This window comes from Micromys minutus, assembly GCF_963924665.1.
Source record: "Micromys minutus genome assembly, chromosome: 2".
In the NCBI taxonomy this organism is placed as follows: domain Eukaryota; kingdom Metazoa; phylum Chordata; class Mammalia; order Rodentia; family Muridae; genus Micromys; species Micromys minutus.
This window is the reverse complement of record NC_137971.1, coordinates 37,574,199-37,588,475: the sequence shown is the minus strand read 5'-3', so window position 1 is coordinate 37,588,475 and position 14,277 is coordinate 37,574,199. Positions and strand designations below refer to the sequence as shown.

The window sequence follows — 14,277 nt, the reverse complement described above, 5'->3', positions numbered from 1 at the left end:
CTTTCTAGGCAGAATGGGTTTATACTTTTTTTTCCTGGATGCGTGGAAGGCAGGCAGGAAGGAAGGAATAAGATCCAGGCGATAATATGTGATTTAGGATATTGGTTTTATTCCAAGTTGAAATTTATGTGCTGGGTCACTCCATTTTTGGTTACTATGACAAAACACCTGGGCAGCTTATATAAAGAAAGAGGCCACAGCTTTGGAAGCTGATGATGGGCGTGGTAGAGGAGGCACCATAATGCAGGAATCTTGCTGGAGGAATGTTGCGCATGGCAGGAAACCCCAGATCTGAAGGTGCTAGTCTCACTTTCTAAAACTTATAAAAACCCACTCTCTTTAGGAGCTAACCTCGGAGTCCTAATAGGAGAGGACTACATTAATCTCCCCAACCTAATCTAGATGCTCCCCTTGGCCTCACCTCTTATAGGTTCCTTCAACCCTCCCATTACTACCTGGAACAGCGAGCTTTGTACACATGAACCGTGTGTGTGTGTGTGTGTGTGTGTGTGTGTGCGCGCGCGCGCGCGCACATATGCACCTATACATGCACATATAACTCTCTGTTCTTATAAAAACTCATTATTTTATTATAAATCTCCCAGTATACTGCATATATATGAGCATACTGAAGAGATGCCACAGTTCTTATGTCTTTTTAATCTTTACAGATATGAAATGCATAGCAAGAGGAATGATGAAGCTTTGAAGGGTTTGGAGAGATGGTTCATCATATGCTAACCTGCTTGTTGCACAGTGTGAGGACCCAACTTTGCATTTTACTTATTTAATGTATACGAGCACACTGTAGCTGTCCTCAGACACACCAGAAGAGGGCATCAGATCTCATTACAGATGGTTGTGAGCCACCACGTGGTTGCTGGGAATTGAACTCAGGACCTCAGGAAGAGCAGTCAGAGCTCTTAACCACTGAGCCATCTCTCCAGTCCAAGGACCCGACTTTAGATCCCCAGCATTCACGGAAGAAGGCAGATGGAGAAGTGTGGCTGTAACATCAGTGCTGGGAGACAGAGGCATGAGGAACCTAGGGCTGGCTGGCCAGCAAGGCTAGCTAATCAGTTAGTTTCGGGTTCAGTAAAAAGTCTTGTGTTGTGGTAAGAATTAATCTCAATTGGGAGTTTCTTCCTGACTTTTGACCATTCAGTTCCCAGATAAAAGACTCACAACTTTTGTATTTACAATAAGCCTTCAATGCACTAGAGCTGGGCAGATAGCTACTCTCTAACCTATTAGTCTCTACTTTCCTATTAATAACCCCAAGTTATAACTTGCCATATTCCAACTGGGCTGCTCTTAACTCCAATTGGCCCATCGTCATGGCCCTGGTTTTATGATTCATCTCCCACATGGCATTTTCTCCTTTTTCCATCTTCTTCTCTCTTCCTACTTGTGGTCTCTCCTCAGACCCCAAGCCCAGAAACGGAAACCCTCCCTTACCTCTCTTCCACCCAGCTAGAGGCTATTGCATTTTATTCACCCAGTGGTTTTAAATTAAGAAGCAAGGTTACATAGCATCATGAAAAATCCTTCCTCCCTGGGAAAAAGTTTAGCATTACAATACATAGCAACACACCAAACCTCAACAATCCTATTTTAAAAAATAAAATGAAGAGTGTCAGAGGAAAGCCCTCAGTTTCCACTTCCAGACTCCAAGTGTGCACATGTGTGTACTCCCAGAAACATTTGACACAGTATGAAGTACACACACTACTGTTACCATAACAAAATATTTTGTGTGATTTTTTTTTAGATGTTGCATGAGGTTATCTTTTCCTCAGAGTAGAAAATCCCGTTTGTTTCTTTTTAATGATAAAAAAGATTTAATTTTTATCAATCAAATAGGATTTAGGAGTTTGAAATAAAATACATACATGTTTTCTCCTCTTGCAAAAAGATTACGTCAGAGTTTTAATTACGCTAGGAATTGCTTACATCATACGTTAAGGCAAATGGCCAGCAAGCTCAACCGGAAGCAAGCAGCCTTCATTAGAAATGAATAAAGTGTGAGAATGTAGTTGTCTGGACACAAGGAAATAAATATAAAAAAGAAAGAAAAGACGGTCTGTTGACACACAGTTACGCCACAGTGGCGAAAGGTCGCAGTCCATTCGGTAATGTTATTGCACCCAGTGGATGGGGGAAAGGAGGTAATTCTGAAACTGTGAATTCAGGTGTGGATGGGAAGTGGCCTCTCAACACCTTTTTCATGAGTCATTTCCATGCACTGGCGCTAGCAGGAACAAGTATGACCAGGACGACACAACTTCTCATTCTAACCTTCACAGGATGAAGGTTGTGTTCCAAGGAACTAAGTTCTAACAGACTGGAGAGGGAATATACAAAAGGAAGAGCCGAGGGATGGTCGCCTTTAAAGGGTTTAGAAGCTGGATGCTGCGACGTGGGAGGTAGCAGTGGTCTTGTGGAACACAGGGGCCCCGGATGTGTGCCCCGTCCCAGCATAAGGTCCCTCCCCTCCCTTCTTCCCAAGGGCAACTTGGTTTTCCCCTACCTGGCAGGTAGACTCGGTCATCAAGTCCTGTAATCTGAGGTTGTAGAAATGAATAAAGGTTAATCATGACTCTTGGAGTCTTTAAGGTGTCCGGTCCACCAACTCTGAGCAGTGGGCAGGTTGGGGCCAGCTGGGTTGAGACTTATGGGACAACAGTCTTTAGATAAGAAGCAAAGCAAACTTGTGGATGTGTCGTTGGCACTGAGGGGAAGCCATAGCTGTCCCTGGGGTAGTTCACCAAGAAGGGGAAGCCATAGCTGTCCCTGGGATAGTTCACCAAGAAGGTGACACTTGTTAGTCATCGGGAGAAGAAACGGCAACTGTGGTAGTAGTCAGGAATATGAGGACTGGTGTACCAGAGAAACCAGGGAAGAGCTTCCTCTACCCCCATGCTAGAAACTTGAAAAAAATGAAACATGTTTAGAGGGTGAGTACCACTTTTTAACATTAGAATGCTCTAACTTCCAGTGGGTACTGTTTTGCTTTTTTAATTTATCTGTGACCTTCAGGTATGGCCTGAGTGCCAAGAGCAGCCAGTTTCTGTGTTTGACCCCTAAAAACTAATCACCTTGAAAGTTACCTGATTTAATATTTCAGTTTAGCCTAATACTGGGGGAAGTTAAAGAAGAGGAAATCATGGATGCCAGTAGCTCAAATGGATGGGGACTTCTGACTGACATAGTTAATCTGCTTACAGCATCACTGTATTTACTTCTCACAGTGATGCTTGCCAGGTACTACTGCTGTTCTTCTTTAAACATGCAAATAAGCAACCCATAGAGGTTGGGTGTCTTGTCCAGAGTTATAGTAGCGAGCTGTGGACCTTGGTTCTGATCCTGACAATCTGACTAAAGACAACTCTCTGACAATGGGCTATCCTGCCTGAAGTCAGTGAAGGCATAGTCATGACAGGAATGAGGTGGAGGACATCTCTGAGCATCCATCCCTCTCTCTCTGATGCTTTGAATATAGCAGCAAAGACATCAACTACCATGTAAGTGGGTGGTATTCCCAGGAAGGACCAGGTCCACTGGCTGCTTCAGAAGTGTCCAAACACCTAGCCCTATAGAGCCATGTTGCTAGCTGGAATGCCTCCAGTGGGGCTGGCGGTGGGCACTGGGAGCACACTGGTGCATAGCTTTTCCTTTCCCCCCTGCTTCTGGACCCCTCAATTTACAGGTACCACTTTATGGACAGGCCTAACGAACATCCTGCTACTCTGTCTCAGAGCCTTCGTCCCTGGGAACCATGACTGATTTCACTGGTGGTGGTGGTGGTGGTGGTGGTGGTGGTGGTGGTGGTGTGTGTGTGTGTGTGTGTGTGTGTGTGTGCGCGTGCTCCCATTTTGTAGCTTTCTTATCAGTTTCTTTTGATTTTTTTTCATGTTTGACAACATGAACATCTAAAGCAAAATTTATAAACATTCTCAAAGGTAGTCTATAAAAAATGTCCCCAAACTTCTTGTTAACAGATTTCAGTTTTTAAGTGTAGTTTTAGTTTTGCCTGAGAACTGAGCAGAAGAGAGTTTTGTCTCTCTAATCTTCCCAACTCTCAGCATCTGTTTCCCTGGGTTTGGCAAGGAATACAGATGGTGGAAGAGCTCTTTACAATCAAAACCCTTTTAAAAATAGTTTACATGAATTTGTGATGACTATATTTATAGCTAGGGAGTAGTTGGCTGTCTTGATGCTACTATACTCTTGCAGAAGCTATTTAAATATTCCTGCTTCTGTGTCACATCGGCACAATGCCTTTCAGGAGGATTAATAAACTCCAACTGAAGTGCCTGATACTTAATAAAGATCCAGAAGAGCCATTTTGTATAAATTTGGCACAAGTGGGAATACAGGTTGCCTCAAACTGCACCAACACCATTGATAGGACAAAACAATAAATTAAGTCCTGTGTTTCTGGACGTCTGACATTTGAACTCGGTTACACTAATGTAGTCAACTTCTAGGGAGGTTTCTCCCCGGACCTTTCCGACTTTGGGCGGCTGCTTTCTTCCTGGACTTCTGGTTGGTCTTACCATTCCACCTTTGCCTCCCTGGTCATATACCTTCCACATCTTTATGTTTTAAATGTCTCTCTGTTTTTCTCTCATAAGTGTGATTGCAGTTAGGGCTCACCCAGGCAACTCATAAAAATCTCTCAGTCAAGCCCTTTACCTTAATCACATCTCTACATCCAGTAGTTTCCAGGATTAGAATCTTGATATATAGAGGTGTGTATATGTTAGGGTGGCCTGTCTTTTTTTCTCCCTTAAAAATATTTTTAGTATTTTATGTGTATGAGCATTTTGCCTGCATGTAAGTCTGTGTACCGACCACTGAGGTCAGAAGAGGGCATTAGATCCCCTGAAACTGGAATTAGAGACAGTTATGAGCGGTCTTGTAGGTTGCTGGGAATCAATCCTGGATTCTCTAGAAGAGGAGCCAGAGCCATATCTCCAGTTCCCCACCCCCCTTTCTTAAGTTCTAAATATCTCCCATTGAGGCCACCAAAAGAACCCTTCCTCCTTTACAATTTGTCATAGAAAACCATCTGCTCTATTATCTTAAACGGCCCCTTTTTCTCATCTAAAAAGGGACTGGGGCTGGAGATGGTAGACAGGTAAGTATTCTGTGACTTCTCAGAAGAATGTAGAGCTCCTCCTCCTTGGGTGCATCTTTCCAAGGTTTCAGTGAACTGTGGGTTCGGTCTAGAAGCAGTTCCAAAATTTACATTCGCAGACTCCTCTGACTCAGTCCATAGTACTTTGTTGAGGCAATCCCAAGTTTTTTTAGGATCTCAGGGGATTCTTACTCGTCCCAGTCTGGAAACACTGATTCACTTCTACGAAGTCCTGAACCAAACCTGAAATAGCGTATTCCCCTTCCTGTCTGCTGGTGTGTCAAGGTTACATGGTTGATTTTTTACTGGAAGGGCGGAGAAGAGAAAACAAACAAACAAACAACAACAGTGAGCCTGAAAAATGAACAATCCTGTCTGTACAGTATTCATTGAAACAGTTCTCCAGCGGGGACACTTCCAACTCCGAGTTAGACAGAGGATGATGACTGTCCGGATTTGGCAATCTGGCAGCTGTCATTAGCTCCTGACCTCGTGGTCTGACAGACCAAGTCAGGTCACGCCCTTTGCTGCAGGAAAAGCTATTTCCTTTGCCAGAGCAACTTCCTCCTGGGGACCCAGTGGTGGCAGGGTACTCAAGCCATCGGCCAGTATATTCTGGAGTAGGGTGGGCTGAGGATTGGCTTTTAGTGTTGCATCTCCGCCCCCTGCAAGCCTCAGCCACTCTAGAGTAGCATGGGCAGAAGGCGTGACCAGATCTAGGTATATTTATTCTGGCCTTAGTGTGAGATGCTGGGGCTGCTCCAAGCTCCCGAAGGGAACGGTCTGCAAGAACACACCGCGTCTGCGGAGAGGGCTACGAATCTAGCTCCCTTGCTGGCCAGCCAGGTGGGGGCAGTCAAGTCGCCATGACCCGAGGCTCAGAAAGTTTTTGAGTGGGATGGGGGACTTGCGCGATATTATTGGGGGACTACTGCTATGCTATGTCGAGTCAGCTTCATTCCGGAGCGATGAAAGATGTCTAACTGAACTATTGGATGACGACGGAAGAGAATAGGATGTATGTGTGTGTGTCTGAGTGTGTGTGTGTGCAGGCTCAGTTTCGAGTGATGAGGGGCTCAGGCTCAGGTCGGCTTTGTCAAGAGACTACAAAAAAAAAATTAGTAGTATCAGACTCAGTTGGGGTGATGAGGAACACAGACTTAGGTCCAGTTCCGCTGGATTTCGGGAACTCCCAGGTAGTCATCTGCAGCCGAAGGTCGCGGCGCCGCTGGGGAACCCTGGCCCGCGACAGCGCTGGCTGGCGTTCTTCCTGCTGGAGGCAGCTGGAGGCGCTGAGCCTTCGTCTGCAGCTTGTGGTGGGCGGAGCCTCCGCAGGTCTCGTCCCTCGGACAACAGGTCCCGCCCACCCCGCCTTTGACCCGCCTCCTTAGCTCGGGACCGCCTGCCCAATCCGCAGCACTCTCGGCCCAGCCGAGCCGGCGCTTGTGTGGCCCAAGGCAGGCTAGGGGGACCCTAGCGAGCCGCGGCGCCCGCTGGACCGGGGACCTGCGCGGCTCGGGAACGCGCCCTGCCGCTATTGTCTCGGGGCTGCACAGGCTCGCGCCGCCCGGACGGCGATTCCCCTCCTCTTCCTCCAGGAGGGAAGGATCCGAGAGCGCCAAGCCGGGCTGGCCGGAGGAGGTGGCCGGGAAGGCGGAGGGAGGAGCGTTACTCCCCGGCCCCGACTGCTTCTCCTCCGGCGTAGTCTGCCTCTGAGTTCAGAGCGGCAGCGGGTCGCGGGTTCCTGGCCATGGAGAGGCGATCTGCACGCGGGGACTCCAGGAGCTTCGCTCCCGTTCCCGCTCCCCTGGCCATCGCTTAGACACCTGAGTAGACCGACGCCAGGAGGGGGAGGGGAAGGTAAGGCTCCTCTGGTCCCTGGTGCCCAGCCCCGCCTCCTTGGCGGTCCCAGGGGCCGGGAGGGCGCACACCCGACTTGCGCACCTTGGCGTCCTGGAGGCCTGGCAGTCCCTGTGCTGGCCTTTTTTTTTTTTTTTTTTTTTAACTGAGAAGCACAACATCCTGTGGGTCCCAGCGTCCGTCTTCGCTGGCGCCTTCCCGCCGGGGGGTTCTCCCAACGCTTCCCGAGACTTAACCTTCTTCCACGAAAAGGGGTCCATAGGAATATGGGCTTGATCCCCCTTGGACTCATATTTTCACCTCGGGGAGGGTAACAATGGATCTTTTAAAGTCGGTGTGAACAGCCCTAAACTTTCGGGAAAGGCTGCGTGGGGGACGCAGACTGATGGGAAAGATTGATGGAATGTGCATTGTGGAGCCTTGGCGTCTACAAGAGCGCGCTTGTGTAAAGTTTGGTGGTGGGGATCTTTGTCTCCTGATGTTCCCTGAGTTAATGTGACCCTGCTCCTTGTGGTAAGACGCGGCTTCAGAATCTGGGCATTTCTAAAGCCGGGGACCAGTTTTAGCACAGGACCCCACTCACTACAGTTCCCGGCAGAGTTGGGAGGTCCTGACAAAGAATGGGGGTTCTCACTGTGAGTGCCCTGAGGTGCTGAACTTAATACTACTCACTGACCTCCTGCAATAAAACCAAGATCTCTGCTGGGGGTTGATGTTTGTCACTAGACCCTCCTGTGGAGCAGAAACACTTCCCCTAAACCCTCCGCTGAAGGTTAGGAAAACAGACTTCGACGCGTCTCCTTTCATCAGCACTGGGGTTAAAGGTAGAGTGCCTAGTCTTTAGGAACTCCCATTCTGCTCCTGAACCACACAGTGTCTTGGACTGACTCCCATGTGCTGGTGACTAGTGTGAAGCTGCCCAGTTGCACAGGTTAAAGGCGTGCAGAACCAGTAAAAAGAAAATGTAGAGGGAGAGAAAGTGGGAGAAGAGTTTCCTCAAAGCTAAGGGAGGCCTGAATTCCCACTGCAACCAGGCATATCCGTTGTAAATGGCTGCTAACGCCAAATACATAGAAATTGTATATACCCCTAAAGGTGACTCGTTAGCACCGGTCTGGGCGTCCTACTCTGGTGTGTCCCTCACTGTTTTTCAAAGGATTCCTTTGAGTGTGCATTTCTGGGCAAAGCAGAATGTCCACCAGGCACGTTCATTTAGTTAACACAGGACAGCTTGTGGTGGTGTTTTCTGTCTTTGAAATAACTGCTTATTTATGTGTAGAGTGGTGGTTGGGGCTGGAGATTTGTCTTCTGACCTGAGCTCACCCTGCTCCATCCTGCCTATCTAATTTTTGTTCTTCCAGAAAGTAAAGTTAAGGTTAGAAGTGAACCTGTTCTCCGTCAGATGAGAGTAAGCTGAGGCGTGGTGAGTGTGCATACCTGTGTGTGTTAATGTGTGGACAAGACATTAGCATCTAAATTCTTCTCCTGGCTTCTAGGAAGTTCTGTGTAATTGGGATAGCAGGTCCATGGCTGTCTGAAGAAGGTCTCTTCGATTTTTTGACGTGTTAGAATCACAGGGAAGTCGAATGTGGTAACACCTCAGTTAGGCTGTAGGGGACGAAGTTGAGCCTGTTGTTACAGATACCAAGAAAATGGGCATAGAGCCGACTTGTGGACCATTGTGAAAGGATGTAGCTGTGTGTGCCTCTGAGCAAGCTTCTGAAATTGAGATAAATGAGCCACATCTCAGAAGGAGAAAACCGTAATCCCTACTGAATGGATCGTTTGAGTTTGTAAATGCCTACCCACTATAAAGTGCTCTGGAGTATTTATTACTCATGCACCCATCTATCCATCTGCCATGGATCCATTAACTGAATACTTAATAAACCCTCTCATCACGTGCCAGACATGCTGGAAGGACTCTCAGCATACTCTGTGGCACTTTCTGTCAGCGGGAGTGGCTGCAGATGGGGAAGCCAGAGGGCAGGAGATCCCTGTGTGTTTTCCAGTGACAGATGAGTAAGGCTGCCTCCGAGGAAATGAGTGTTGCTGGGGACCCAAGCAAACTAACAATACTGAGATCTTATCAGCGTGGGAATGGGAGATCCACTGTGCCTATGCCTCTTTAGGAGGGCAGAGGAAGTGCTTACCAGAGGGTGGGTGGATGGGCGGCAGAATAGTTTCTGACATGACATTATTTGTTAAACCAGGCAAAAGAGCAGAGACTGAAAAATGGCGTAAGAAGTATCACTTTTATTTTTCTTTCTTTTTTTTTTTTTTGAGATGGTCTCACTTGATAGCCAAGGCTGGTCCCACACTGCTAAGGCCACCATGGAACTCCCTGTCACTGGCCTGCCACTCCACCCAGCAAAACCGAAGGCGGGAAGTCAGGCATGGATTTAAAGGAAGAAGGCTTTGGTGGTTGAAAGCAATGTGCTGCTGGGCTAATGGCTAGTTTTTCATCCGTGAGATAAGGTTTAAGAGGCTTGATGAATATACTGGAGTCGACTAAGTTTCCAACTGATAGGCAGATTATTGAATTAACGATGCCAACCCAAAGTTATTTTATACTGGAGTTTGAAACAAGTAGACATAAATTATAGCGTAATCAAACTGGCTTCCCCCATAGATTTCCATTTATTGGCTCTTGTCCGAATGTAAGCAGGTGTGTGGGACCACAGGCTGCCTGCTGTTCTGCATATACCTCCCTTGTCAAGGCTTCGGCCCCCCAGCTCAAAGGGAATCTTCACTGACTTGGTCGTGCTTTGAGTAGAGGGATGATGAGCTCTGTGGTACAGGGTATCACTCAAGATGGCCTTGTCTGAGTTTGTCTCTCCAACCAGCTTCCCTTTTACTCCATTGTCCCCACAAGGTCAACATTGGAATAGGGTGGGGGTGGGGGTGGGGGATCTGCCTATCTGAGACTATGAAGAGTCACTCTTACTGTCTTCTTTTGTTAAGAGGTATAATTTTCAACCAGACTGTTAAATGCTCTCCTAACAGCAGCTGTTGTCGGGATGAAACCTGAAACTGTAAGACGGCGGTCGCTTCAGTTCCCCACTAGAAATGTGCATAAGGTCAGCTGACGTTTTATAAGGGGAATCTAGACTTAGATATTTAAAGGTATAAAGTTAAGTGTGGCTTTTGTGGGTGGCGTGAGTGTGAGCCAGGGTGTTAGACACTGCTGTACATTGCTGAGTCCTGGCCTGGAGATCCAAGGGATCCTAAAATACTGATAAATTAAGGAAGTGGAGACCCCGAGAGGCTCACTAATTAGGTAAGGTCGTGTAGTAAATTAACGGCTGAGCAGGGACAAGAACCCCTTTGTCCTTATTTCCAGACAGCGGTTTCCCGCTCCTTTCCTATTTACTTGCTTGTTCCATTTTGCTTTTGTTGGCAGTTATTAAGTGTTTAGCTTTTCCTTGAGCTTAGAAACCCATTGTACTTAGGTTTAAAAGTTGGACCCATGTCTTTTCCTCTCCCATATTTATTGTCCATGATAGTAGGGTGATAGGCACATAGTAGGGAGGTCTTTGTGGGAAATTTCTGTCAAATAAGGAACTCTGAGTAAAAAATGTTAGCTTTACTTGCATTTTCTCTAAACAGGATGCAAAACTGCAATATTGTAGAAGTTCTTTTTTTCTCCCCCAAAGAAGCAAGTTCCTGGAAACATGCAGACGTTTTTCCCTTTGTGAATCATAGGGATAAAAACATGTTAGGGGTAGTTTGTGTGTTCTCCTGTTTTCTCTTTGCTCCTTCTGAGAAACCTACAATGCTGGTCATCAAGAACTACGTTCAGCAAGTGTTTAATTACACTTCTAGACTAGGCAAGGCTTGTGGCATCCATGAGAGAGTGAGGCATAGAGTCTTTGGTAAAAGGCCTCTAAAAGAAAGTAAAACAGACCCAGAAAATGTACTTACTATCTTCTTACAAATGTGTTTTTAAATTATTAGTAGATTCCCTCCCGTAGACAGATTTGTAACCAGACATTCCTTTCACAAGATGGAAAAAATGAACTTTTAACATGAGGCTTACCAGGACTACTTAGTGTAGACAGGAGGTAGAAGTTAAGTTGTGTTTAGTAAGAATTTTTGTTGTTATTTCCTGTTGGTTCCTTGGTTGACATGGTATCCCATGAAGTTCAGGCTGGACTTGAACTTGTAATACAGCCAAGGGATGACCTTGGACACCACATCTGCCTCCTTCCTCCTGGGTATGGGAATTTTATGATGGACAGTTGATAAGGAGAGATTATAGTCTTATCCTGACTGTGTTAAATGGTTTTAGCACTGTGTAGAAATGCTGTTGGGATATTGGACAGACTTGCAGTGTAAGACAATCTAGATTGAGCCACTGAGAAAGGATTTGTCCTTATCTCCTCTGAGTTTGATGAAGTATCTTAAGACATAGCCTAATTCATCACAAATCAGGTGTGTTCTTGGTCAGGTCTGGAGACTGAGTCTCTTGAGTGAACCAGTTATTGATTTAGAAGCTTTTATCTAGTTATTGGCTTTCATTTTGGAGATTGCAAACATCTGTATTATAATGGTTTCAGCTATACATTCCCTATGGCTACACTTTCCTGAGGAATGAGTAGTTTGGTGAGTTTGATAAGTACCAAAAACAACAACAACAACCAAACCAAAATAAAACAACAAAACAAAACTCTGCATCCCATTACAGAAGACATGAGAAAAATTCATTGTGGGTTTTTGTTTTAAAAAAGCCAATACTATAATACAGTAGAACCAACTTTGTTAACTATGAAGTCTTCATATGAAACTTTCAAGCTTGTCCCCGTGAGGTAAAGATGTGGCCTTAATTGCTCACTGGGAATGCATGGATAATCATTTCCCAGTGATAGTCAAAGCTAAGTTAGTAGGGTGTGTTTGAAGGTGGTCTAGCTCACAAGGTGAAATAAAGGGCATGAAGTCTTCACTGCAAGGTTCATAGCATCCTTCTACTTCCTAACAGCGACTGCTGATTCCACATTCACCTGTGTGGTGTCTGTGTCTGTGTAGACCATGCCTGACCTCTACAGCCAGTTGCTAACTCTACCTAGCTGCCCAGTGAGCACATTGTCTTTTCTTGACCTGGAACCTTCTGGTCTTTTTCAGTTTTGTTGCTGTCTTAGTTAGGATTTCTATTCCTGTACAAACATCATGACCAAGAAGCAAATTGTGGAGGAAAGGGTCTATTTAGCTTACACTTCCACATTGCTGTTCATCACCAGAGGAAGTCAGGACTGGAACTCAAGCAGGTTAGGAAGCAGGAGCTGATGCAGAGGCCATGGAGGGATGTTACTTACTGGCTTGCTTCCCCTGGCTTGTTCAGCCTGCTTTATTATAGAACCCACCAGTCCAGGGATGGCACTGCCCACAATGGGCCTCCTGCCTTGATCACTAGTTGAGAAAATGCCTTACAGCTGGATCTCATGAGGCATTTCCTCTTCAGAGGCTTTTTTGTGATAACTCTAGCTTTCGTAAAGTTGACACAAAACCAGCCAATGTTATTGCTGTCTGGGACACTTGCTGATCATGCATCTCAGGTTTTCAGTTCTCCCTGCTTTGGTTGCATGAAGTCAGGCCACCGTCATAGTTCTGTCAATACTTGCTCATGAAGGACCTGTTTTTCAACTCCAGTAGCCCTCGATCAGGCCAATTGCCGACAAGGTGTAACATGGCCACTGTGCTTGGGTGAGGTTTTCCATGCTCTGGGAGAGGATGGAGAATGATGTGTAGCTTGGCTTAGAGCTCACCTGCAGGTGACATCATGCCCTGAAGATCCAAAGACTATGAAACACGTCTTGGCTTTCGCCAACCACCTTGGTTGTTGTTGGGCAGTGCACTGTCATTCCGGGTGCTGGCAAGCATCTACAAGGTGGGGGACTTGGCACAGGAGTGGTCTTGTGCTCGACATGTGGGCGGAGCGGTTTGATGGGGGTATTTAGGAAATGCAAAGTATGCTGTATTCCTAGAGACTGAGTAAGATTGTATAAATTACGATCCACCAAGCCAGTTTCTTTGTTGTACCTTGTACTGCAGGCCCTTGTTGATTCCTGTTATCTCCCCACCGCCCTTAGCATTGAGCTTAGAGCATCTTGACTGGAGGGCTGTATATGCATGGGTGTGCCCTGTATATGTGTGTGGCATGTGTGCTGTTGTGTGTATGTATGTATTTTAACTATCTTGTCTCTAACGACTACCATCTCTCTCTTGCGAGGCAGAACCCTCGAGTTAAGAAATGGTGGTGGTACACACCTTTAATTCCAGGAAAGAGGCAGGTGGATTTCTGAATTCGAGGACATCTAGTCTCCATAGTTAGATTCCAAGATAGCCAAATGATCTAGAAAGAACACAGACAAGCTGGACTTTGTTCTTGTGCTCTCGGATTAGAAGCTTCCTGTTTCGGGGAAGGGCAGTAGTATACTTGGGTCCAGGTCCTGTGCTTGAATACCCTAGAGTATTTCAATTCATGCATCGTTGCTAATCTAGACTTCTTGGTTTGAAAAACAGGCCAGAGCACAGTCTTTATTCTGTGAGTCGCAGCATTTCAATGTTACTGGGTCACTAGATTAGGACCTTGTGGTGAATCTGGGCTTGGTAGTCAGACACTCCTGTTTCAGCCTTTCCCTTACCTTTGACTTCCACCAGGGTAACTTCCTGGTGCTTTCTTCCTGAACAACATTTTAAAGGTTTGTCCCTGGCAGAGTGCAGAGAATGCAGCCAGCCAGTGCAGGCCGCTGGCTGGCTGCCTTGCCCTTTGCTGTGTTAATTAAATCAGCCTCCTTCAGGTCAGAGCCCGGCTTTGGGTCTTTCTTTGGAAGGTCAGCTGCAAGGGTACGGAGGAGCAGGAGCCTCCATTGTGGGCCTCTGCACAGCCATCTGTCACTGTCAGCAGGTTGGAAGCCCCTCTTGTGTCTTTCTAGCCAATGGGGAACAAGACTTTGGTGGGGGGTGTGGCCTAAGGAGTGTTGGACGGGGTTGGGGCGGAGCTTTCTGAGACTGAATGAGGGGAGAGGGAAGGGATCTGAGGAAGCGCTCTGGGGTTAAAAAGAAACAGTGAAAGGCCGAGATGCAAATGACTCTTCCCTCTCTTTGTCTGATTCTTCAGATTAAGGAGCCTTTGAGAGCTATCTGAAGTAGGAGCCGCACTGAGTACAGTTGTGGATCTGCTTGGGTTTTTCTTTGGGATTCGTGAATGGGGACAGCTCTCACTCTGGAGAAAGGCAGTGTCAGGACAGTGGTCTTTGTAAGGTAGGAAAACAATC

The 14,277-nt window shown here is 46.5% G+C and overlaps 1 protein-coding gene across 1 annotated transcript in view; it reads left to right on the top strand.

Moving 5' to 3' along the window:
- The first annotated feature begins 6,671 nt into the window (after nt 1-6,671).
- CEMIP2 (cell migration inducing hyaluronidase 2) overlaps nt 6,672-14,277 on the top strand; it is a 73,498-nt gene continuing 65,892 nt past the window's right edge. The window contains exon 1 of the mRNA XM_080913176.1: nt 6,672-7,003. The gene's annotated coding sequence lies outside the window, so the exon portion shown is untranslated. The remainder of the gene's footprint in view (nt 7,004-14,277) is intronic.